Source organism: Sabethes cyaneus, chromosome 3 (assembly GCF_943734655.1).
Source record: "Sabethes cyaneus chromosome 3, idSabCyanKW18_F2, whole genome shotgun sequence".
NCBI lineage: Eukaryota > Metazoa > Arthropoda > Insecta > Diptera > Culicidae > Sabethes > Sabethes cyaneus.
The window spans coordinates 117527170-117551712 of NC_071355.1; the positions used below are offsets into that span (position 1 = coordinate 117527170).

A 24543-nucleotide genomic window follows, 5' to 3' on the forward strand; every position below is an offset into this window, starting at 1 on the left:
TTAGATATTGTTTGCAGTGTGACAATAGAGGTTCCATGATTACCAACTCAAATAGTTTTGAAACTGCACTGAGCGATGTGATTCCTCTATAGTTGTTCACATCTCGTTTACTACCTTTTTTATGCACAGGAAACATATGCGCAAATTTCCAACATGATGGGAATACGCCGCTAGAGATAGACATTCGGAATAGGTAAAGCAATGGCGTCAACAAACAGGATATGTGTTTCTTCAGGAATGCAGAAGGTACTCCATCAGGTCCAGGGTTGAAGGACGACTTAAGCATGGAAGCGGCTTTTGAGATTTTCTCGACGTTGACATCAATGGCACCTAGTGTTTGACCATAAATTGGAACATTGCATGCTGATAGGGCAACATGGTCGACGCTCAATACCTCGTTAGTGAAAACACTTGCAAATTTGCTGGAAAAGGAACGGCATATATCCTGAGGTGCGGCAGCGATTTCCCCGTTATACTCCATAGAAGACGGGAGGCCGGACTCTCTGCGTTGATCGTTTACATAGTTCCAGAAGCACTTCGGGTGACGCTTTAGTTTCCGTTGAATGCTCTGTTGATGCCATGAAAAGCATTGCCTACTGGCTCGCCTATATAAGTGGCTCACTCTCGCATAATGACGTTTTAGCGAAAGCGTGCGATGCTTCGTGAATCTCCGCAATGCTGCTCTTTTGAATGACTTCAGTTTGCGCAACTCATTCGTGTACCAAGAGGGGTGAGAAGTGTTGCGGTGACTTCTTTTCGGGACGTGTCGATCTATAACATATAACAGAACATGTGAAAAGGTTTGCGCCGCAGCTTCAACGTCCTCTGGGTCAAGTATCTCTGTCCAGTCAATACTGGACAATACGCCATTAATACTATGCATATCAGCTTTACGGAAGTTGTAGGATATAGCCGCGGGAAATTCAATGAAGTCGCGAAGGGGCTTATCCTCAATACAGACTATCAGGGGTGGGTGGTGCAGAACTGGCTTAATTAGCGGACATGGAGCTGCGGTGATGAAGGGGGGCTTTTCTAATGAGCTCACGAAACAGAGATCCAAGCAACGGTTGTTTTCGTTAACTACATGGTTAACTTGATGGAGCATTGCAGCACTATAATTGTCGAGAAGGTTTACTGCAGCAGCGTGAATCGTCGAGTTTTCAGGATCCGGGAAGAGAAATCCGCTATGGACAGGTTTCCATGATATACCTGGCAGGTTAAAGTCGCCCAAAATGATGATCTCATCTAGAGGAGTCGCCCCTCTCATAATAGAGTACACCGATTGACAGTGGACATCAATAAGATCGTTGTCGCGGACACGATCAGGTGCGATGTATAAAGCGCAAAGAAAAAGTGTGCGATCACTTAGCTTGATGGCCGTCCAAATTTGCTCTACACAGTTCCATGCATTGTTCTCGATAGCCCTGGCTTCTAACCCGCGTCGGACAGCTATCAAAACACCACCGCCGATAGCTTTGCGGCTATTATTCGGGTTCCGATCGCAACGAAAGACCTCGTAATCGGATCCAAACACTTGACTGGAGACTGTTCGGGAATCGAGCCATGTTTCGCAAAGGGCAATGACATCATAGCAGCGATCTGAGACAGCTAGTCGGTACTCTTCAACATGAGAATTCATTCCACCGGCGTTTTGGTAGAAGACGATGATATCTTCCTTGCGGCTCGGAGTGGAGCAATCCGTTTCTCTGACAAATACGTTAGGTGGATGTTGTCCATTTTCGATGCTGAAGCAAACAGGATTCTCGCCGTCGTCGGCGGGCTGGGCTATCCTCTTGTCAAAAGATGGCGCAACTGGACCATTTTCGCGAAAATTAACGTAGTCCACAGTACTGTGAATCGGATCAACATCAGGCAGCGAATGAACAATATCGTGACTATACTTGCATGAGGGGGCAAGTTGGAAGACCCCTGATCCACATCTAGCCACAGGTCCGGGACGACTTAGCTGGATACTGGCAGGGGACGGTACGACTGGGCTAGAGGAACCAGGAGCTTCCAAAGTGCAGTCCAATGAGCGTCCCGGTGGTGAAAAATGATGACTCGGACGATGACACGGGTGTTGAATGTTGACGAGATGAGACATGTCCGTTGGCAGTAACAGGTTGGCAGTAAAACGGTCACGAGTGGTTCTGGTAGGCCATTGAGAACCAGAGAGTGTGCTAGAACTCGGAATCTGATTAGGCAGTGAAATGTCGCCAGTATGTACATACTTGCCTGAGGATGAAGTTTGGGAGAACCCTTGACCAGACTCGGCTACAGGGCCAGAACGACTCTGATGGCAGGATACAGTACAACTTCGATGACAACGGCTTCGAACGGTTAGCGCGACTGCATCGAGTGGTTTAGGGTCTCCCATAATGCGACAGGCAGTGCGTTCTGACTCACGGGTTGGAAGATCAAGACATACTTCTTTGGTAGATCGGTGACGATTACGATGAATGTGAGATTCAACCAACGCGGCTGAATTTTGTAAGACGGGGGCTGCACAACAGTTGGGTAAAGTGCATTCCGGTTCTGGCGTTTCTAATGTTCTTCCGGTGGTTCCGGTGGCCCGGGTTGAGTTGCGGCTTGCGGGTTCAACTGCAATCCGACAACGACGTTTTTTGCTCGATAATCCTCAAATTCCCGAAAAAGAACATTGTCTGGCCAAGAGTCACTAGAAAGCGCGACAGCTTTAAAAGCACGACGGACGCCAACTTTGAAGGAAACGAATCTCCATGTGGAAAGATCCGTATCTCTTGGCACCAGCTTAACCACTTTTGGTTTAGTATCTGCATTTAAACCCAAGCAATCTTGGACAAGTGCCGCAATCTCATCTTCAGAAGTTCGTGGGTGGAAGGCCGAGAGATAGATCCAGAAAAGATCATCGCTTAGTGATACCGTATTTACTGAACCTACTGAGGGTTTCGTACCACGAGTGCCGCTTGCTTTCTTCAACGGTTCAACTGAGTTGTCGCTGTTCCCGCGTCTGCGCTTAGGAGTATTAGGCATCAGGTCCTTAGGAGCTTCCCATGGCATAGGGGCGCTTGGGACAGAAACTTTAAGTTTAGTGTCGACTTTAGCGGTAAGCAAGTTAATGGCACAGCTTAGCTTTTCCATGTCCGCTTTCATGGCCTTCATATCCGTATCCGAAGCTGCATCTATATTGCTCTTCCGTTGAGCGATATTTTTAAAATGTTCGTTGGAGAACAAATCGGCACAGTCGTTGCACATCCAAAATACATTGCGTTCATATTCGCCGAGTACGTCAAGCAACGGAAGATCAACGTTGGCGCAGATAACGTGATATATTGGAGCCGCAGAAACCACGACAGACGATCTGGTCATTTCCATTGACGTGCTTATTACACTTTTTACAAACCATTTTTTAGTTGGTAATGGTGATCACTCTTACGATTAATGGTTTTTGCAAATCGATAAAGCTTAGTGGTTTGAAATGCAGATGTCGCTTTTCGTGAGAAAATCGAACTGAAATGCAGTATAGCGACTGATCGATACCAAAACAAACAAAACAATACACTTTGTCCGACGCTGATCAGCTAACGTGAATTTGCAGTTTGAGGCACTAATATGGTGACTTTTTGAAATCACAGCACGTAAGAAACACTACGGATGACTTCTTCCAAGTAAACACTCCACTTTAAGCCCGAATTCAATGCAAAAAAACTGTTTATTGGGAGACGTAAACAAACCTCTACTATAAAATCTTAACAGGGTTGCCAAAAAAAAAAAAAATGTCCACGTATTTTCGAAGCCACCATTGCAATCAATGAAGAATTGAATCTGAATATTTCTCTCTTTTCTTTTAAACATTCACTTAAACAATGGTACTCACAGATTCTTATAAACATACATCTGCCAGAAATGCAGTTTGCATTAGTCTTTGATCTGATTATCTGATATAGTCCTACGTCACCCTTTCGTACAACCCTTAGGGCTGTATAGCTTGTAGTTTTTTTATTTTGTAACGAATAATTGTGGTTTAGCCGTTCAGTCATTAAATTATAGTAGACGCTAGAGTTTACTTTTTACGCCAACGTTTCGATCGCGGATTTGGATCTTCGTCAGGGCCTCAAGTGTTAAGCCCTGATGAAGAGTTTACCGATTTTCGCCAAAATTACGTTGGTAATCTCCCCAAGCAGTGTCTGTTGCACTTGATTCATGTACCTCCGCTACTATGCGCTTTCGGTTTATACTTCGCCAAATGTCGTCTCCTTTCATGTGCCAAACAAGGTTGATATGCTTTTGGGCGCTGAGGTGTTTTTTGAGCTACTAAAATCAGAGCGCATACAGTTACCTCGGTGCTCAGCAGTACTCCAAAATATAAAATTTGGTTGGATTTTAAACGGTCCGATACAAAGGCAAGAGGCAAAAGTTGTTCATTCGTTTTGTGCTACAACTGAAGATAAAAATCTACATGAGATGGTAAAACGCTTTGGGAGATTGAGTCACTCTGTGATCTAGAATTGGCGGAAGAATCCACGCAAGAGGCTTGTGTTCTGTTGCGCACAACAGAAGGACGATACGTAGTTAGGTTGCCTTTCAACGGCTTGCAGCATCAGTTGGGAGATTCCAGGAAAATGGCAGAGAAGAGATTTTTTTGCCTTGGAAAAACGTCTCGACGAAACACCGGAAATTAAGCGACAGTTTAGTGCATTCTTGAACGAATATCAATTTCTCGGGCGTATGGTGCAAAATGACTCATCATTAGACGACCAACCGAATACCGCATACTACTTACCTCATCATTACGTTTCAAGACCAAGCAGCACGACTACAAAATTGAGGGTAGTTTTAGATGGCTTTGCGAAGTCCAGTTCGGACATTTCGATCAATCAGGTTCAAATGGTTGGGCCGGTTGTGCAGAGCCACCTTGTTCAGATTTTGTTGAAATTTCGCTCGCACAAGTTTGTGTTTACACTAGACATACCTAAAATGTACCGTCAAATCATGGTACACAACGACGACTTGCGTTACCAGCGAATAGTGTAGAAAGATCAAAGAGATCAGCCATTACGAACCTACGATTTGAATACCGTAACCTACGGTTTAGCCTCGTCTCCTTTCCTTGCTACAATGACCTTGAAACAATTGCCGACGATGAAGGGCAAAAGTATCCACTGGCTGCTAGTGAAGTGAAGAATTCGTTTTATATAGACGATGCACTCACTGGAGCGAATACGCTGGATACGCTGAAAAATAAAATAATCACCCTTTTGGCAGAAGGTGGTTTTGAGGGGCATAAGTTTTGTTCTAATTCCGAATTGATCTTAGCGGACCTCCCGCAGGATCTTTGCAAAACCAAAGTTGATATAGATCCCAGTGTAATGACGACTCTTGGTGTTGCTTGGAAACCGAAAGACGACCAGTTTACTTTTATCGTACCTCGCTTTCCCGATTCCAATTCTACCTGTACCACGAACCGAACGATCCTTAGCCGAATTGCAAAAATCTTTGATCCACTTGGCTTCCTTGGTCCCGTGGGTACAACGGCTAAACTTATCATGCGTTATCTCTGGACATCCGGAGTACAGTGGGACGAACCAGTTGCACCGAAAAGGCTTCATGTATGGAACACCTTTTGTCATCAGTTGGAAGGTTTGAACAACTTGACTATACCAAGATGGATATTAGACGATGCTGCAAAACGGATCGAACTTCACGGTTTTTCCGACGCTTCAGATGTGGCTTTTAGAGCGCTTTTACTTGATTGGTACGTACACTGGAGTAACCGAAATGCGACTCGTGTGCAGCAAATCCAGAATTATACTAACAAAGAAGAGCACGCAGAAGGAAATAACAACACCACATGCGGAGCTGTTGGCGGCTGAACTCTTGGCTCAATTGATGGCAAAATTGGTGAAAGCGCTTAATATTCGTTTTGACTCTGTCGTACTTTGGAGTGACTCGCAAATAGTGCTATGCTGGCTGCTGCGTTTTCCTGATAGTTTGTCGGGTTACGTTGGAAACCGAGTGCGGAAAATACAACAGATAACCGATATTTATACATGCAAATATATACCATCGAAAGAGAACCCTGCAGATATTGTTTCGCGTGGCTTGTCACCGGCGAGTCTGTCATCGTTAACATTGTGTTTCCCTATTGAACTTTTCTTACCTCTACTGGATGGTGAGTTACCAGAGTTGCGAAAAACTGCGGTGCCTGTTGTTGCAGTGCATCTTTGTCTGGAACTATTCGACAGAATAAGCCGTTTCACTATCATGCAGAATGCTATTGCATACGTAGTTCGGTTTTGCGATTACATCAAAGGTGGCAAGAAGAAACTAACTAGAGGTCAGTTGACGCGGATGAAATTCAGCGAGCTTCTAAGTTGATGATACGGCTAGTTCAAAACGAAGTGTTCGATGCTGAACGGCGACTTTTGGAGGGTTCTAAACAGTTGAATCATTCCTTGCGTAATTTGAATCCGTTTATTGGTTCGACCGACGGCATTATCCGTGTTGGCGGTCGTTTGAAACATGCTGGCATTCCGTATGAAAGCAAACATCAAGCGTTACTCCCTCAAAAACACCCATTCACTAAAACCTTATTGCGCCATCTTCATTGTACGAATATGCACGTTGGGCAGCGAGGTCTTCTAGGAATTGTTAGGCAACGATACTGGCCATTGCGTGTGAAGGGCATCATTCGTCAGTTGATACACCAATGTGTGCCATGCTTCCGAATGGCGCCTTGATGAGCTTCCCAACTGATGGGTGATCTTCCTGACTACCGAGTTAAACCAGCACCAGAGTTTGCAGAAACTGAATTGGACTTCGCGGGTCCTTTCAAAATTCGAGCTAATACCACAAGTCGTAACTCACAGCTCACTAAAAACTACGTTTGTGTATTTATATGCATGGCTACCCGCGCTTTGCATTTGGAGGTCGTTTCTAACTTGACGTCAGAAGCATTTATGGCCGTCGTGGAATTCCCCGTAGACTTCATTCAGATAATGCGACAAATTTTGAAGGCGCGAATGAACCGTTTAGGTGCGCTTTTCTGAGACGAACACCATAAACGAAAGCTGAATGAATATTCCACCCGGCAGGCAATTGAATGGCATTATATTTAACCCCGGAGCCCGCATTTCGGCGGCATTTGGGAAGCCGGGGTAAAATCAGTGAAATTTCACCTTAAGAGAGTCCTTGCTGAACACAAACTTTCCTATGAGGAACTTTGCACTGTGCTGGCTCAGATTGAGGCGATACTCAATTCGCGTCCGCTATCAGCATATCAGCATATCAGTCCCATATCAGATGACCCGAATGATATCCGTGCCATTACTCCTGCGCATTTCTTAATTGGGCGTGGCTTTGATGCAGTTCCTGAACCTTCTTATCAACATATTCCCTCTGGAAGCTTATCATGATGGCAGTTTGTGCAGGATTTGAAATAGAGGTTCTGGAGCATCTGGATGAAGGATTACCTGTACGAGCTCCAGCGACGCCAGAAAGACTTCAATATCACCCAGTTTAAAGTTGGCGTACTCGTGTTGATTGTCGATGACAATGCCCCACCTCTTCAGTGGGTTCTGGCTCGGCTCGGGGTTTGTATCCCGGCTCCGATGGTATTACGCAAGTAATTGGTTTACGGACGCAACACGGAACAACCAAACGAGCAGTCAAAAAAGTCTGTTTATTGCCACTGGACAACGAAGCTGTTGAGGATGCTGATGGTTCTTGAAATGCGCCATTTCAACGGGCCGGAGAATGCTGCGCAAACCCGAAACTGACTATACTTCTATTCTAGTAATTATAACTTGTGATGTCACTGCAAAAGAGCTTTTTTGCTTCTTGTGATCGACGGTTTTCGGCGAAAATAAATATCAAATTAAATGCCAGTTTATCTGTACGTTTCGAGTTACTTACTGGCTTTCAATCATCATCTGCGGGCACTAAAATATTATATTAATCAACATTACACATAATACAAATTAAATTTAAATTCAAACTTACAAATTTTGCGTTTTGATTGTTTGTTTGTTTGTAATAGAGATGGTCGGGTAGCGGACAATTTACCCGAAACCCGCACCCGTACCCGTACCCGCCGGGTTCGGGTCGGGTTCGGGTATTGAAAAAAAAATAATTTGCGGGTTCGGGTCGGGTACGGGTTCTTAATTCTTGTTTTTGAAACCGGGTACGGGTCGGGTCGGGTATCTCTATTTACCACATTTAACACTAAAGATGGTCGGGTACCCGGGCCCGTCCCGTACCTGTCGGGTTGCAGTCGGGTTCGGGTTTCAAAAATAGCAAATATGCGGGCTCGGGTCGGGTACGCGTCTTTAATTTTTTTCTTAATCGGGTACGGGTCGGGTTCGGGTATTCAAATGTTCATACCCGACCATCTCTAGTTTGTAAAGAGATAGAGTGTATAGTGTAAAGTCGCAAAATTTGTAAGTTTGAATTTAAATTTAATTTGTACTAGCTGACCCGACAAACTTCGTATTGCCACAAATTAACCTGTGTACATAAATCATGCATCTCGGATGATCTTTGTGACAATCTCGAGTTTTGCAAGCCCCCCAGTGGGCGACGCTTCCGACGGCGGGTCACTGGCAACACTCGCGACCGTCTCGTCCTAAATGATCTAGTGTTACTATAGATAGTTTTTGTGGTCTTGTATTGACTAATGTTTTATGGAAGAGTCTCGAATTTCTCGAGTTCGATTAGTTTTTGAGTTTCGCAAAAATTTCTGTTTTATTTGTATGAGAGTCCATATCCCCCTACCACAGGGGTGAGAGGTCTCTAACTATCGTAAAATAAATTCAAGACCCCAAAATCTCTCACATGCCAAATTTGGTTCCATTTGCTTGATTAGTTCTCAAGTTATAAGGAAATTTGAATTTCATTTGTATGAGAGCTCCCCTCTTAAAAGGGGAAGGGGTCGTAATTCACCATAGAAAAAATTTCTGCCATCTAAAACTCTCACTTGCCAAATTTGGTTCCATTTGATTGATTAGTTCTCGAGATAAGAGGAAATTTGCATTTCATTTGTATGGAAGCCCACCCTCTTAAAGGGGAGATGGGCCATAACTCGCTTTCTGAAGAAGAACTCGCTTTCTGGTCTCAATTCACCATAGAAAAAAATCTTGTGTCCAAAACCACCTACATGTCAAATTTGGTTCCATTTGCTTGATTAGTTCTCGAGTTATAAGGAAATTTGTTTTTCATTTGTATAGGAGCCCCCCCCCTCTTAAAGTGGGGAAATCCATAGAAAATATACCATTGAAAATATTCTTGCCTACAAAAACACCCACAAGATAAATTTGGTTCCATTTGCTTGATTAGTTCTAGAGTTATGAGGAAATTTGTATTTCGTTTGTATGAGAGCCCCCCTCTTAAAAAGGTAAGGGGTCCTAATTCATCATAAAAAAATGGTTGCCTCCAAAAACACCCACATGCCAAATATGGTTCCATTTGCTTGATTAGTTCGCGAATTATGAGGAAATTTGTATTTCATTTGTGTAGAAGCACCCCCTCTTAAAGTTGGGAGGGGTCCTAATTCATCATAGAAAATATTTTTGCTTCCAGAAACCTCCACATGCCAAATTTGGTTCTATTTGCTTGATTAGTTCTCGAGTTATGAGGAAATTTGAGTTTCATTTGTATAGGAGCCCCCCCCCCTCCTAAAGTGGGTAGGGGTCCCAATTCATCATAGAAAAAATTTTTGTCTCCAAAAACACCCACGTGTCAAATTTGGTTCCATTTGCTTGATTAATTCTCGCGTTATGAGGAAATTTGTATTTCGTTTGTATAGGAGCCCCCCTCTTAAAGTGGGGAGGAGTTCTAATTCACCATAGAAAATATTCATGCCCTAGAAAACTTTCACATGCCAAATTTGGTTCCATTTGCTTGATTAATTCTCGAGTTATGAGGAAATTTGCATTACATTTGTATAGGAGCCCCCCTTCCTAAAGTGGGGAGTGGTCCCAATTCATCATAGAAAAAAATGTTGTCTCCAAAAACACTCACGTGCCAAATTTTGTTCCATTTGCTTGATTAGTTCTCGGGTTATGAGGAAATTTGTATTTAGTTTGTATAGGAGCCCCCCCTCTTAAAGTGGGGAAGGGTATGTATTCACCATAGAAAATATTCTTGCCCTCGAAAACTTTCACATGCCAAATTTTGTTCCATTTGCTTGATTAGTTTTTCAGTTATGAGGAAATTTGTATTTCATGTGCATAGGATCCCCCCCTCCTAAAACGGAGAGGGGTCCCAATTCATCATAGAAAAAAATTTTGTCTCCAAAAACACCCACATGCCAAATTTGGTTCCATTTGCTTAATTACTTCTCGAGTTATGATGAAAATTGTGTTTCTTTGGTACAGGAGCCCCCCCTCTTAAAGTGGGGAGGAGTCCTAATTTACTATAGAAAATATTCTTGCCCTCGAAAACCTTCACATGCCAAATTTGGTTCCATTTGCTTGATTAGTTCTCGAGTTATGAGGAAATTTGTGTGGAAGCCCCCCCTTTTAAAGAGGAGAGGAGTTATAATTCCCCTTATAAAGAGGGAAGGGGTCTCAATTTACCATAGAATAAATTCTTGTCACCGAAAACACCCACATGCCAAATTTTGTTCTATTTGCTTGATTAGTTGTCGAGTTATGCAGAAATTTGTGTTTCATTTGTATGGGAGCCCCCCCCTCTTAGTGGGGGGAGGGGTTTCTAACCATCACTAAAACCTTTCCTGGCCCCAAAAAACCTCTACATGCATATTTTTATGCCGATTGGTTCAGTAGTTTTCGATTCTATAAGTAACATACGGACGGACAGACAGACAGACAGACAGAAATCCTTCTTTATAGGTATAGATTAACATTAACATATTATTAACATTTGTAACATTATTTCGGTGTTCAGGTTGATTGAAGCATAGAGGTATAGTGGCGTATAGAATTGAAAATGCTAGTAAATGGATTTTCACATATAAATTTACACAAATTTCAAGCAAATTTTGCGCATATCGTACTACTCATGCCATCAAAACAGACATGAATGTATTCAAAAGAAGTTCCAGTTTTGATTCTCATGCAAAAAAAATATTCAAAAGAAGCGTCAACTAAAAAAAGTCCGATTTCTCTTTCTATTATTTCATATCTAATGCTCTACCCAGTTATTTTTGCAATTCAGATATATTACAAATCTGAAATCAAGCATGTAAATTATTCATAGAAAAACTACAAGGTATACAGCCCTAAGGGTTGTACGAAAGGGTGACGTAGGACTGTGTCATATAATACTCATTAAATAATATGTCAAACTAGATAATCTGTCTTACACAATTATTAATAACTGCTTGATAGAAGCTCAGCCAGGTATATCTGGGACTGGACAATAAAATCGGTGCATTTCTTGAGTCATGAGGATACAAGCAGTTCACTTCCCTACTATTCCCTAGCAATTTAGCAGTAAATAGAGTAAAGAGAGCAGAGATAGTTTGAACATTGTTTCACGATCCACTATGTAATTTAAGTATTCACCAGATTTTCACAACTAATTTAAGTTGAAATTTTAGATTCAATTTTAGATTCACGAATAAACAAACATTTGTTGCCATCAATGCACTGAGTTGTAGTGTATTTTTGTAATTTCGCTACGAAATTTATTATGAACTTCTTTCTAAACAGCTCAAATAGCATGCGATAATTTTCTATAAATATGCTTACCTGTCATTTCATGTGACGGAATTATAACGGTATGCGATGGATTGATATCTGCGGGTGATGCCTCTTCGTGCGACAAACTTGCAACTTCACCTGCCGAACTAGAAGCACTCTCACGCTTTCGTTTGCGTGATAATCTAGTACGCTCTGCTCCTGTTAAGGATATCCTTGGTTCAGTTACTACACCAGCCACTTGTTCACGAATACGTTTACGGTGGTTACGTAAATATAACGCCTGCAACCATTTAGACATAGCGAATTCTTTAACAAATCACTACTGTATTTCACAAAGGTTGAAATAGCAATGAATGGCCAGCCCACAGATCATTGTAATAAATATGTTATGCGTAGTTTGATATTTGAACCAACTTCCTTCAAATAGTTTCTGGCCGTTGGTTACAAATAATAATCAAAACCATTTTGCACATTTGAGATAAATTCTGATTATGCTTCATTTAATTAGTTTGCGGCCCTTAAAAGGGCCATTGGTTACAAGTAACATCAACCTCTTCAGTGCAGTCAACAATCGGTGTTGCCACCAATAACCGGTCTTGCCGCTAAATGCCGTTGGTTTCGCCACCAATAGCTGTCGATGGTAAATGCTGACCGTCCGTCAGTGCGATTGTGCGATGAATGAGCAGACGGCGAACCAAGAGTACCATTTTATAGTCACTGGCACTGCCGCTGCTGCTTGTAAGCTAGTGAGGTGGTGGGGGAAACCAGATCAATTGCTGCTGCTGCTCGAATGATTATCCGACGCTGAATGAGCAAGCATTTTCCATGGAACGTTGAAACGTTAACCATTTAGAAAAGTGAAGAAAATTCTTTTCTTTCTTCAATTACTCTAGTTCTTATAAGAACTGTTTAAGACCACAACGGCCTACTGCTGAATTTGCTGCTGCCCGTCAGTCGATTTGCTTCCATTTGCTGTTGGTTTGCGAAAATAACCGCCAAAATGCCATTGGGTGCCTCGAATTGTCATCGAAAATGACATTAGATGCCGCAAAGGTCCTTGGATTTGCCTCCAATAGCCGCCAAAAATGCTATCGTTACCTCCCGATTGCTATCGTTGTTGGCTCCGATCGCTGGTATTTGCCGCCAAATGTCGTTGCTTTCGCCACCAATAGCCGTCGATGGTAAATACTGACCGTCCGTCAGTGCGATTGTGCGATGAATGAACAGACGGCGAACCAAGAGTACCATTTTATAGTCACTGGCACTGCCGCTGCTGCTTGTAAGCTAGTGAGGTGGTGGGGGAAACCAGATCAATTGCTGCTGCTGCTCGAATGATTATCCGACGCTGAATGAGCAAGCATTTTCCATGGAACGTTGAAACGTTAACCATTTAGAAAAGTGAAGAAAATTCTTTTCTTTCTTCAATTACTCTAGTTCTTATAAGAACTGTTTAAGACCACAACGGCCTACTGCTGAATTTGCTGCTGCCCGTCAGTCGATTTGCTTCCATTTGCTGTTGGTTTGCGAAAATAACCGCCAAAATGCCATTGGGTGCCTCGAATTGTCATCGAAAATGACATTAGATGCCGCAAAGGTCCTTGGATTTGCCTCCAATAGCCGCCAAAAATGCTATCGTTACCTCCCGATTGCTATCGTTGTTGGCTCCGATCGCTGGTATTTGCCGCCAAATGTCGTTGCTTTCGCCACCAATAGCCGTCGATGGTAAATACTGACCGTCCGTCAGTGCGATTGTGCGATGAATGAACAGACGGCGAACCAAGAGTACCATTTTATAGTCACTGGCACTGCCGCTGCTGCTTGTAAGCTAGTGAGGTGGTGGGGGAAACCAGATCAATTGCTGCTGCTGCTCGAATGATTATCCGACGCTGAATGAGCAAGCATTTTCCATGGAACGTTGAAACGTTAACCATTTAGAAAAGTGAAGAAAATTCTTTTCTTTCTTCAATTACTCTAGTTCTTATAAGAACTGTTTAAGACCACAACGGCCTACTGCTGAATTTGCTGCTGCCCGGCAGTCGATTTGCTTCCATTTGCTGTTGGTTTGCGAAAATAACCGCCAAAATGCCATTGGGTGCCTCGAATTGTCATCGAAAATGACATTAGATGCCGCAAAGGTCCTTGGATTTGCCTCCAATAGCCGCCAAAAATGCTATCGTTACCTCCCGATTGCTATCGTTGTTGGCTCCGATCGCTGGTATTTGCCGCCAAATGTCGTTGCTTTCGCCACCAATAGCCGTCGATGGTAAATACTGACCGTCCGTCAGTGCGATTGTGCGATGAATGAACAGACGGCGAACCAAGAGTACCATTTTATAGTCACTGGCACTGCCGCTGCTGCTTGTAAGCTAGTGAGGTGGTGGGGGAAACCAGATCAATTGCTGCTGCTGCTCGAATGATTATCCGACGCTGAATGAGCAAGCATTTTCCATGGAACGTTGAAACGTTAACCATTTAGAAAAGTGAAGAAAATTCTTTTCTTTCTTCAATTACTCTAGTTCTTATAAGAACTGTTTAAGACCACAACGGCCTACTGCTGAATTTGCTGCTGCCCGTCAGTCGATTTGCTTCCATTTGCTGTTGGTTTGCGAAAATAACCGCCAAAATGCCATTGGGTGCCTCGAATTGTCATCGAAAATGACATTAGATGCCGCAAAGGTCCTTGGATTTGCCTCCAATAGCCGCCAAAAATGCTATCGTTACCTCCCGATTGCTATCGTTGTTGGCTCCGATCGCTGGTATTTGCCGCCAAATGTCGTTGCTTTCGCCACCAATAGCCGTCGATGGTAAATACTGACCGTCCGTCAGTGCGATTGTGCGATGAATGAACAGACGGCGAACCAAGAGTACCATTTTATAGTCACTGGCACTGCCGCTGCTGCTTGTAAGCTAGTGAGGTGGTGGGGGAAACCAGATCAATTGCTGCTGCTGCTCGAATGATTATCCGACGCTGAATGAGCAAGCATTTTCCATGGAACGTTGAAACGTTAACCATTTAGAAAAGTGAAGAAAATTCTTTTCTTTCTTCAATTACTCTAGTTCTTATAAGAACTGTTTAAGACCACAACGGCCTACTGCTGAATTTGCTGCTGCCCGGCAGTCGATTTGCTTCCATTTGCTGTTGGTTTGCGAAAATAACCGCCAAAATGCCATTGGGTGCCTCGAATTGTCATCGAAAATGACATTAGATGCCGCAAAGGTCCTTGGATTTGCCTCCAATAGCCGCCAAAAATGCTATCGTTACCTCCCGATTGCTATCGTTGTTGGCTCCGATCGCTGGTATTTGCCGCCAAATGTCGTTGCTTTCGCCACCAATAGCCGTCGATGGTAAATACTGACCGTCCGTCAGTGCGATTGTGCGATGAATGAACAGACGGCGAACCAAGAGTACCATTTTATAGTCACTGGCACTGCCGCTGCTGCTTGTAAGCTAGTGAGGTGGTGGGGGAAACCAGATCAATTGCTGCTGCTGCTCGAATGATTATCCGACGCTGAATGAGCAAGCATTTTCCATGGAACGTTGAAACGTTAACCATTTAGAAAAGTGAAGAAAATTCTTTTCTTTCTTCAATTACTCTAGTTCTTATAAGAACTGTTTAAGACCACAACGGCCTACTGCTGAATTTGCTGCTGCCCGTCAGTCGATTTGCTTCCATTTGCTGTTGGTTTGCGAAAATAACCGCCAAAATGCCATTGGGTGCCTCGAATTGTCATCGAAAATGACATTAGATGCCGCAAAGGTCCTTGGATTTGCCTCCAATAGCCGCCAAAAATGCTATCGTTACCTCCCGATTGCTATCGTTGTTGGCTCCGATCGCTGGTATTTGCCGCCAAATGTCGTTGCTTTCGCCACCAATAGCCGTCGATGGTAAATACTGACCGTCCGTCAGTGCGATTGTGCGATGAATGAACAGACGGCGAACCAAGAGTACCATTTTATAGTCACTGGCACTGCCGCTGCTGCTTGTAAGCTAGTGAGGTGGTGGGGGAAACCAGATCAATTGCTGCTGCTGCTCGAATGATTATCCGACGCTTGTCTTTGGGACCGGTATTGCCGTCAATAGCCATCGATGTTGCCGATTGGATTGGAAAAGGGGTGTGGCTTACAAAGTGGTCTCAAGGTTATCATTTGGATCCAAATCCTTTGGTGTATCTAATTGTCGTCCGTGCCTGTGAAGCTAGGCGATAACAAGGGAAATGTATGGAAAAATTCGACCTTGAATCTTTACACACATTTTCACTATTTAGCGTATAAAAAATTATTATTAGTATGTTACTATAAAATTGCTGGACATTTTATCTATCCAACGACATATTAACTGTTATGTTTCGTTCAGTAGTATAGTAGCTATTAGCGTTTGAAATATTTCATTCAAACGTTACACTTCTATTTCTCGTTTTTACAAAGTGCTACCCAGTCCCAATATAGTAAACAAAGACGTAGTCCTACGTCAAAAATTTGAGGTCAATTATTTTGTTCTAGATGTCCATTTTTATCGAAAACTAGCTGACCCGACAAACTTCGTATTGCCACAAAATAACCTGTGTTGTACATAAATCATGAATCTTGGATGATCTTTAATATAAATATCAAATTAAATGCCAGTTTATCTGTACGTTTCGAGTTACTTACTGGCTTTCAATCATCATCTGCGGGCACTAAAATATTATATTAATCAACATTACACATAATACAAATTAAATTTAAATTCAAACTTACAAATTTTGCGTTTTGATTGTTTGTTTGTTTGTAATAGAGATGGTCGGGTAGCGGACAATTTACCCGAAACCCGCACCCGTACCCGTACCCGCCGGGTTCGGGTCGGGTTCGGGTATTGAAAAAAAAATAATTTGCGGGTTCGGGTCGGGTACGGGTTCTTAATTCTTGTTTTTGAAACCGGGTACGGGTCGGGTCGGGTATCTCTATTTACCACATTTAACACTAAAGATGGTCGGGTACCCGGGCCCGTCCCGTACCTGTCGGGTTGCAGTCGGGTTCGGGTTTCAAAAATAGCAAATATGCGGGCTCGGGTCGGGTACGCGTCTTTAATTTTTTTCTTAATCGGGTACGGGTCGGGTTCGGGTATTCAAATGTTCATACCCGACCATCTCTAGTTTGTAAAGAGATAGAGTGTATAGTGTAAAGTCGCAAAATTTGTAAGTTTGAATTTAAATTTAATTTGTACTAGCTGACCCTACAAACTTCGTATTGCCACAAATTAACCTGTGTACATAAATCATGCATCTCGGATGATCTTTGTGACAATCTCGAGTTTTGCAAGCCCCCCATTGGGCGACGCTTCCGACGGCGGGTCACTGGCAACACTCGCGACCGTCTCGTCCTAAATGATCTAGTGTTACTATAGATAGTTTTTGTGGTCTTGTATTGACTAATGTTTTATGGAAGAGTCTCGAATTTCTCGAGTTCGATTAGTTTTTGAGTTTCGCAAAAATTTCTGTTTTATTTGTATGAGAGTCCATATCCCCCTACCACAGGGGTGAGAGGTCTCTAACTATCGTAAAATAAATTCAAGACCCCAAAATCTCTCACATGCCAAATTTGGTTCCATTTGCTTGATTAGTTCTCAAGTTATAAGGAAATTTGAATTTCATTTGTATGAGAGCTCCCCTCTTAAAAGGGGAAGGGGTCGTAATTCACCATAGAAAAAATTTCTGCCATCTAAAACTCTCACTTGCCAAATTTGGTTCCATTTGATTGATTAGTTCTCGAGATAAGAGGAAATTTGCATTTCATTTGTATGGAAGCCCACCCTCTTAAAGGGGAGATGGGCCATAACTCGCTTTCTGAAGAAGAACTCGCTTTCTGGTCTCAATTCACCATAGAAAAAAATCTTGTGTCCAAAACCACCTACATGTCAAATTTGGTTCCATTTGCTTGATTAGTTCTCGAGTTATAAGGAAATTTGTTTTTCATTTGTATAGGAGCCCCCCCCCCTCTTAAAGTGGGGAAATCCATAGAAAATATACCATTGAAAATATTCTTGCCTACAAAAACACCCACAAGATAAATTTGGTTCCATTTGCTTGATTAGTTCTAGAGTTATGAGGAAATTTGTATTTCGTTTGTATGAGAGCCCCCCTCTTAAAAAGGTAAGGGGTCCTAATTCATCATAAAAAAATGGTTGCCTCCAAAAACACCCACATGCCAAATATGGTTCCATTTGCTTGATTAGTTCGCGAATTATGAGGAAATTTGTATTTCATTTGTGTAGAAGCACCCCCTCTTAAAGTTGGGAGGGGTCCTAATTCATCATAGAAAATATTTTTGCTTCCAGAAACCTCCACATGCCAAATTTGGTTCTATTTGCTTGATTAGTTCTCGAGTTATGAGGAAATTTGAGTTTCATTTGTATAGGAGCCCCCCCCCCTCCTAAAGTGGGTAGGGGTCCCAATTCATCATAGAAAAAATTTTTGTCTCCAAAAACACCCACGTGTCAAATTTGGTTCCATTTGCTTGATTAATTCTCGCGTTATGAGGAAATTTGTATTTCGTTTGTATAGGAGCCCCCCTCTTAAAGTGGGGAGGAGTTCTAATTCACCATAGAAAATATTCATGCCCTAGAAAACTTTCACATGCCAAATTTGGTTCCATTTGCTTGATTAATTCTCGAGTTATGAGGAAATTTGCATTACATTTGTATAGGAGCCCCCCTTCCTAAAGTGGGGAGTGGTCCCAATTCATCATAGAAAAAAATGTTGTCTCCAAAAACACTCACGTGCCAAATTTTGTTCCATTTGCTTGATTAGTTCTCGGGTTATGAGGAAATTTGTATTTAGTTTGTATAGGAGCCCCCCCTCTTAAAGTGGGGAAGGGTATGTATTCACCATAGAAAATATTCTTGCCCTCGAAAACTTTCACATGCCAAATTTTGTTCCATTTGCTTGATTAGTTTTTCAGTTATGAGGAAATTTGTATTTCATGTGCATAGGATCCCCCCCTCCTAAAACGGAGAGGGGTCCCAATTCATCATAGAAAAAAATTTTGTCTCCAAAAACACCCACATGCCAAATTTGGTTCCATTTGCTTAATTACTTCTCGAGTTATGATGAAAATTGTGTTTCTTTGGTACAGGAGCCCCCCCTCTTAAAGTGGGGAGGAGTCCTAATTTACTATAGAAAATATTCTTGCCCTCGAAAACCTTCACATGCCAAATTTGGTTCCATTTGCTTGATTAGTTCTCGAGTTATGAGGAAATTTGTGTGGAAGCCCCCCCTTTTAAAGAGGAGAGGAGTTATAATTCCCCTTATAAAGAGGGAAGGGGTCTCAATTTACCATAGAATAAATTCTTGTCACCGAAAACACCCACATGCCAAATTTTGTTCTATTTGCTTGATTAGTTGTCGAGTTATGCAGAAATTTGTGTTTCATTTGTATGGGAGCCCCCCCCTCTTAGTGGGGGGAGGGGTTTCTAACCATCACTAAAACCTTTCCTGGCCCCAAAAAACCTCTACATGCATATTTTTATGCCGATTGGTTCAGTAGTTTTCGATTCTATAAGTAACATACGGACGGACAGACAGACAGACAGACAGAAATCCTTCTTTATAGGTATAGATTAACATTAACATATTATTAACATTTGTAACATTATTTCGGTGTTCAGGTTGATTGAAGCATAGAGGTATAGTGGCGTATAGAATTGAAAATGCTAGTAAATGGATTTTCACATATAAATTTACACAAATTTCAAGCAAATTTTGCGCATATCGTACTACTCATGCCATCAAAACAGACATGAATGTATTCAAAAGAAGTTCCAGTTTTGATTCTCATGCAAAAAAAATATTCAAAAGAAGCGTCAACTAAAAAAAGTCCGATTTCTCTTTCTATTATTTCATATCTAATGCTCTACCCAGTTATTTTTGCAATTCAGATATATTACAAATCTGAAATCAAGCATGTAAATTATTCATAGAAAAAATTTGAGGTCAATTATTTTGTTCTAGATGTCCATTTTTATCGAAAACTAGCTGACCCGACAAACTTCGTATTGCCACAAAATAACCTGTGTTGTACATAAATCATGAATCTTGGATGATCTTTGTCACAATCTCGAGTTTTGCAAGTTTCTGAGGAGTTCAACCTTCGATGATTCATTTTGGCAGTTACGTAACTATGAAAGCATCCCAGGTAATTAATAAGCATCACCAATGGTATTTAAATGTAGGCCAATAAGCATCTAAGTCGCCTTAAATGCTAATTAAATGCTATTTTGGCAAAATATACAGCTACTTTACTGATAACCTTCTTATAGTGCTGACAATGCTAATTAACAGCTAATTACCGACACGAAGAATTTGAATACAATTTTAAATGCCAATTTACAACACCTATGCAGTCAAAAACATAATATACAACAACGTGCAGTATAAAATGCCAGATACGCTGATTTGCTGCTTATGTTAATGCTTATTAGTTACCAGGAATGGGTAGTTTAATATACAAATTATACAGTAAAGTAGAAAACAACTCCCCTGTCCCCTCATTGCATAGCCAGAAAGCGGATAGTAATATTCGCCATGATTGTACAACATTTCGCCGAATATCATTTTGCGAAAAACGTAAAGTGGAATGTACCATTTCACGGAAAACTTTTTTGTGGAAAGTCCCATTTCGCGATCCTCTCCTTACTCACTGTCGCTCGTTCCAGGAAACCCAGGTAGACCTTGGAAAACAAATAAACCTAGACAGTAGTAATTTCTGCGGGGGGTTGCCTCCCCCCAGTGGGCGGCGCTTCCGACGACGGGTCACCGGCAACACTCGCGGCCGTCTCGTCCTGAATGATCTAGTGTTACTATAGATAGCTTTTGTGGTCTTGTTATTGACTAATGTTTTATGGAAGAGTCTCGAATTTCAAGAGTTCGATTAGTTTTTGAGTTTCGCAAAAAAATCTGTTTTATTTGTATGAGAGTCCATATCCCCCTACCACAGGGGTGAGAGGTCTCTAACTATCATAAAATAAATTCAAGACTCCAAAATCTGTTACACTTCGAAATTATGCCGACAAAGTGCGCACAATTTTCCCACAGTGCAATACCTATAATTACGCAGCCCATGCATCTACAGTAAAGAATGTACCAACAAGATTATAGCAGTTCTCAAAAGAGACTATCTGTAAGAACTCACCAGGCTATGCTCGCTAAACTGCTCTCAAGATCAGACAGTTTCCGGTAAACCACGAAGTGGAACAGTCGCACTGCGTCAGTGTGCTTGTGCTTTTGATTGTCGCCCATTTTATAAAAGGGAAAGCAACGCGTTAAGTGTAACTCCCTTGCTTCAAGCTGGTGATTCTAATCGTTGTGACTACCTTGCCCGTACACGTATCTCTGGAATCAAGCCTCCGTTATTTTCGGAGATATAAGCATAACAGGTACGATTTAGATAAATTCGTATTGGAATAGGAATTCCAACCTGATTTTCGTTTATATTAACCAGGCAGTAGACAACAGTTGATGCTCAAGGTCGATTGTCACGGCAACGGAGCCAAATTCATACGATTAAAAGGTAAACTTATGAGACACACGGGGAGGTTGTAACTAACCACAATCTATTCGGCAGCACAAAGCATAAGGAAGTACTGCTATTGTAAGCAAGCTCACTCCGAAGAACAAAGCGAATCAAAAGCAGCACACAACCGGCGATCTTCTGCGAAGCCTATTTAGGCAGTGTCTTTATCGAGACCGACGAAAAGCCCTCAAAAGAGGTAAACGGCCACATTCTTTATACATGTCACAGAAGATTATCGCTAAGTTTTTATAGGGCTTTTCTCCTTAAACACATTTTTCGCACTTCGACGATACTACTACCGTAGGCCCATTCGGCGGATGAATAGTCATTCCAGGAAGAGGAACAGCTCAGGACAATCACCCCATTCCTAGCTGGAGTCGATCAACAACGTCGAGATACACGAACTTGGCGTCGCCGTGTACGCCACGAATACAACCGACGTCGGACGAAGAACGTGCGTCGACAGAACGAGGGTTACGGAACAGATGGAGTGCTGCCATCATTTACACCTGTGAGTCGGCGATCGAGATGATTCAACGTATGACCGCTGTCAGTATACCGGAAACAATTAGCTGAACTTAAGGGGCCCCCAACGATAACAGGTGATGTGCTAGCATAAGTATAGATCCAGAATGAGTAGAAGATGTGAACAATCGTCCAAATAGATCTAAGCAAAATGTATAAATCGTTTCCTTATTGTGATACATTTCGTGTGGCCAATCAGACATTTCAAGCAAAGTTATTGGCTTTTCGGGTGTTCATACGTTTTGCGATTGTATGCTGACTGGTCAGAGCGAAATAAGAGTCTCTTCTCCATGTACGGTGCGGTGTAGTGGTCGACAGTCGGTTCGTCTTCCGTCCGAATCTTAAAATTGTAACAAATCTCCCACATGCCAAATTTGGTTCTATTTGCTTGATTAGTTCTCAAGTTATAAGGAAATTTGAATTTCATTTGTATGGGACCCCTTTGCCCCTCTCCTAAACAGGGGAGGGGTCTTAATTCATCATAGAAAAAATTTCTGCCCCCTAAAAGCCCCACATGCCAAATTTGGTTCCATTTGCTTGATTAGTACTCAAATTATAAAGAAATTTGTATTTCATTTGTATAGGAGCCCCCTCTTAAAAGGGGAAGGGGTCGTAATTCACTATAGAAAAAAATCTTGCCTCCAAAACCGCCTACATGTCAAATATGGTTTCATTTGCTTGATTAGTTCTTGAGTTATGAGGAAATTTGTTTTTCATTTGCGTAGGAGCCCCCCCTCCTAAAGTGGGGAGGGGTCCTAATTCGTCATAGAAAATATTTTTGCCTCCAAAAACCTCCGCTTGCCAAATTTGGTTCCATTTGCTTGATTAGTTTTCGAGTTATGAGGAAATTTGGATTTTATTTGTACAGGAGCCCCCCTCCTAAAGTGGGGAGGGGTCCTAATTCACCATAAAAAATATTCTTGCCCTCGAAAACACCCACATGCCAAATTTTGTTCCATTTGCTTGATTAAATCTCGAGTTATAAGAAAATTTGTATTTCGTTTGTATAGGGGGGGGGGGGGCCTCCTAAATTGAGGAGGGGTCCCAATTCATCATAGAAAAAATTTGTGTCTCCAAAAACACCCACATGCCAAATTTGGTTCCATTTGCTTGATTAGTTCTCGAGTTATGAGGAAATTTGTATTTCATTTGTATGGAAGCGCCCCCTCTTCAAGGGGAGAGGAGTCCTAATTCCCCTTCTAAAGAGAGGAGGGGTCCCAATTTACCATAGAATAATTTCTTGTCACCAAACACACCCACATGCCAAATTTTGTTCTATTTGCTTGATTTGTTCTCGAGTTATGCAGAAATTTGTGTTTCATTTGTATGGGAGCCCCCCCTCTTAGTGGGGGGAGGGGTCTCTAACCATCACTAAAACGTTTCCTGGCCCCAAAAACCTCTACATGCAAATTTTCACGCCGATTGGTTCAGTAGTTTTTGATTCCATAAAGAACATCCCGACAGACAGACAGACAGACAGACAGAAATCCATTTTTATATAGTAGATAAAAAATGAAATATTCACGCAATATTTTTTTTTTAATTTTCCTGAATTCCTTTTAAAAGATGACAACTCTGACGCATAATCATAATGTTATGACAATAATATTGAAATATCAAGAAATCGGTTCTGAACACATTTTTCATATTGTCAAATTAAAACGAAATTCGTATGTGGCTTGAAGCCTTACTTGTTAAACGGTTAATTTATAATTTTCTACATATATTCATTCAAGTGCAAAAATTATCGTTTGTCTTTGAATATATTTCTAGGAATCACTTAACTATAGTAAAACTTAACTATAATGATAAAATAAATTAAATGTCCCTTACAAATATTTACGCACGTTGGGAGAGAAAATATTGCACGCAGTACGTTCTTATGAATTTTACTGTTGAATAAGGATTTTGAAACATGAGGAACAGATATTTAAAAATATAGTAAACTAATTACACTAGTTAACAGCATTTATGAACTCAGTAAGCTGAAGGTGATTTTTCATGTAAAATTGGCCGCTGAATCCGAAAATGTGGTCAGAAAAATTTAAAGTAGGATAGCTTTTGAGATATGCATTAAAGTTGAAATTTTGCTTAAAGAAAGAAAGTACATGCACATAAATACAAATTTCTCCGGCTGCGGTGCACCAATTTCAAATCTCTTTTTTCCATATTAACCGTTATGTGTTCGGCTGGGTACCCGGGTCCCTTTTGAGACTTTATAGCCTCGAAAAATAAGGTTTACGACAACTCAACCAGCTAAAACTCGTAGAATGCTCCTAACTAGTGGGAATAAGCCATTTGTCATCAACAGATTGCCTGTAGCAGCAGGGGGGTCGAAGGGGGGGCCTTCGAATTTTTTTACCCCATAGGTGTTCGGATGGGTACCCGGGTACCCACCGAAATGAAATGCTTCTAACTTTATCAATTCTTGACCGATTTTGGATCTTGAACCGTCAAAAGATTGGAAAATTTGTCTATTTTTAGAGCATGAGACTTACCAAGCATGGGACCACGTCTGGTTTCCGTAAATCCGGATATCCGGGACCATGTTCCGGATCCAAAACAAATGTGTACAATTGTCAATAAAACCACACAATATTGGTATCAAAATTCATGAAATCACTCCAGAAGTTATTGTTTATCCATTTTGAGTCCATTCAACTTATAGTCTTTGGAATGCCACTCCGGAGCAAATTCCTGTGGGGCCTTTCGGGACCGCTAACATATTTGGATAGAAAACCCTAGCAATATGTATATCAAAATTCACGAAATCACTCCAGGAGTTGAGTTTTATCCATTTTAAGTTCATTTGATAAGCTGTCCCTGGAA

General features: G+C 41.7%; 1 long non-coding RNA gene across 1 annotated transcript; it reads left to right on the top strand.

The window, feature by feature from the left end:
• The first annotated feature begins 20975 nt into the window (after window positions 1-20975).
• LOC128744439 (uncharacterized) lies at window positions 20976-21298 on the top strand. The gene is made up of 3 exons (XR_008412389.1): window positions 20976-21052; window positions 21118-21186; window positions 21241-21298. It is a non-coding gene; the product is annotated as an uncharacterized LOC128744439 (long non-coding RNA).
• Window positions 21299-24543: the final 3245 nt, after the last annotated feature.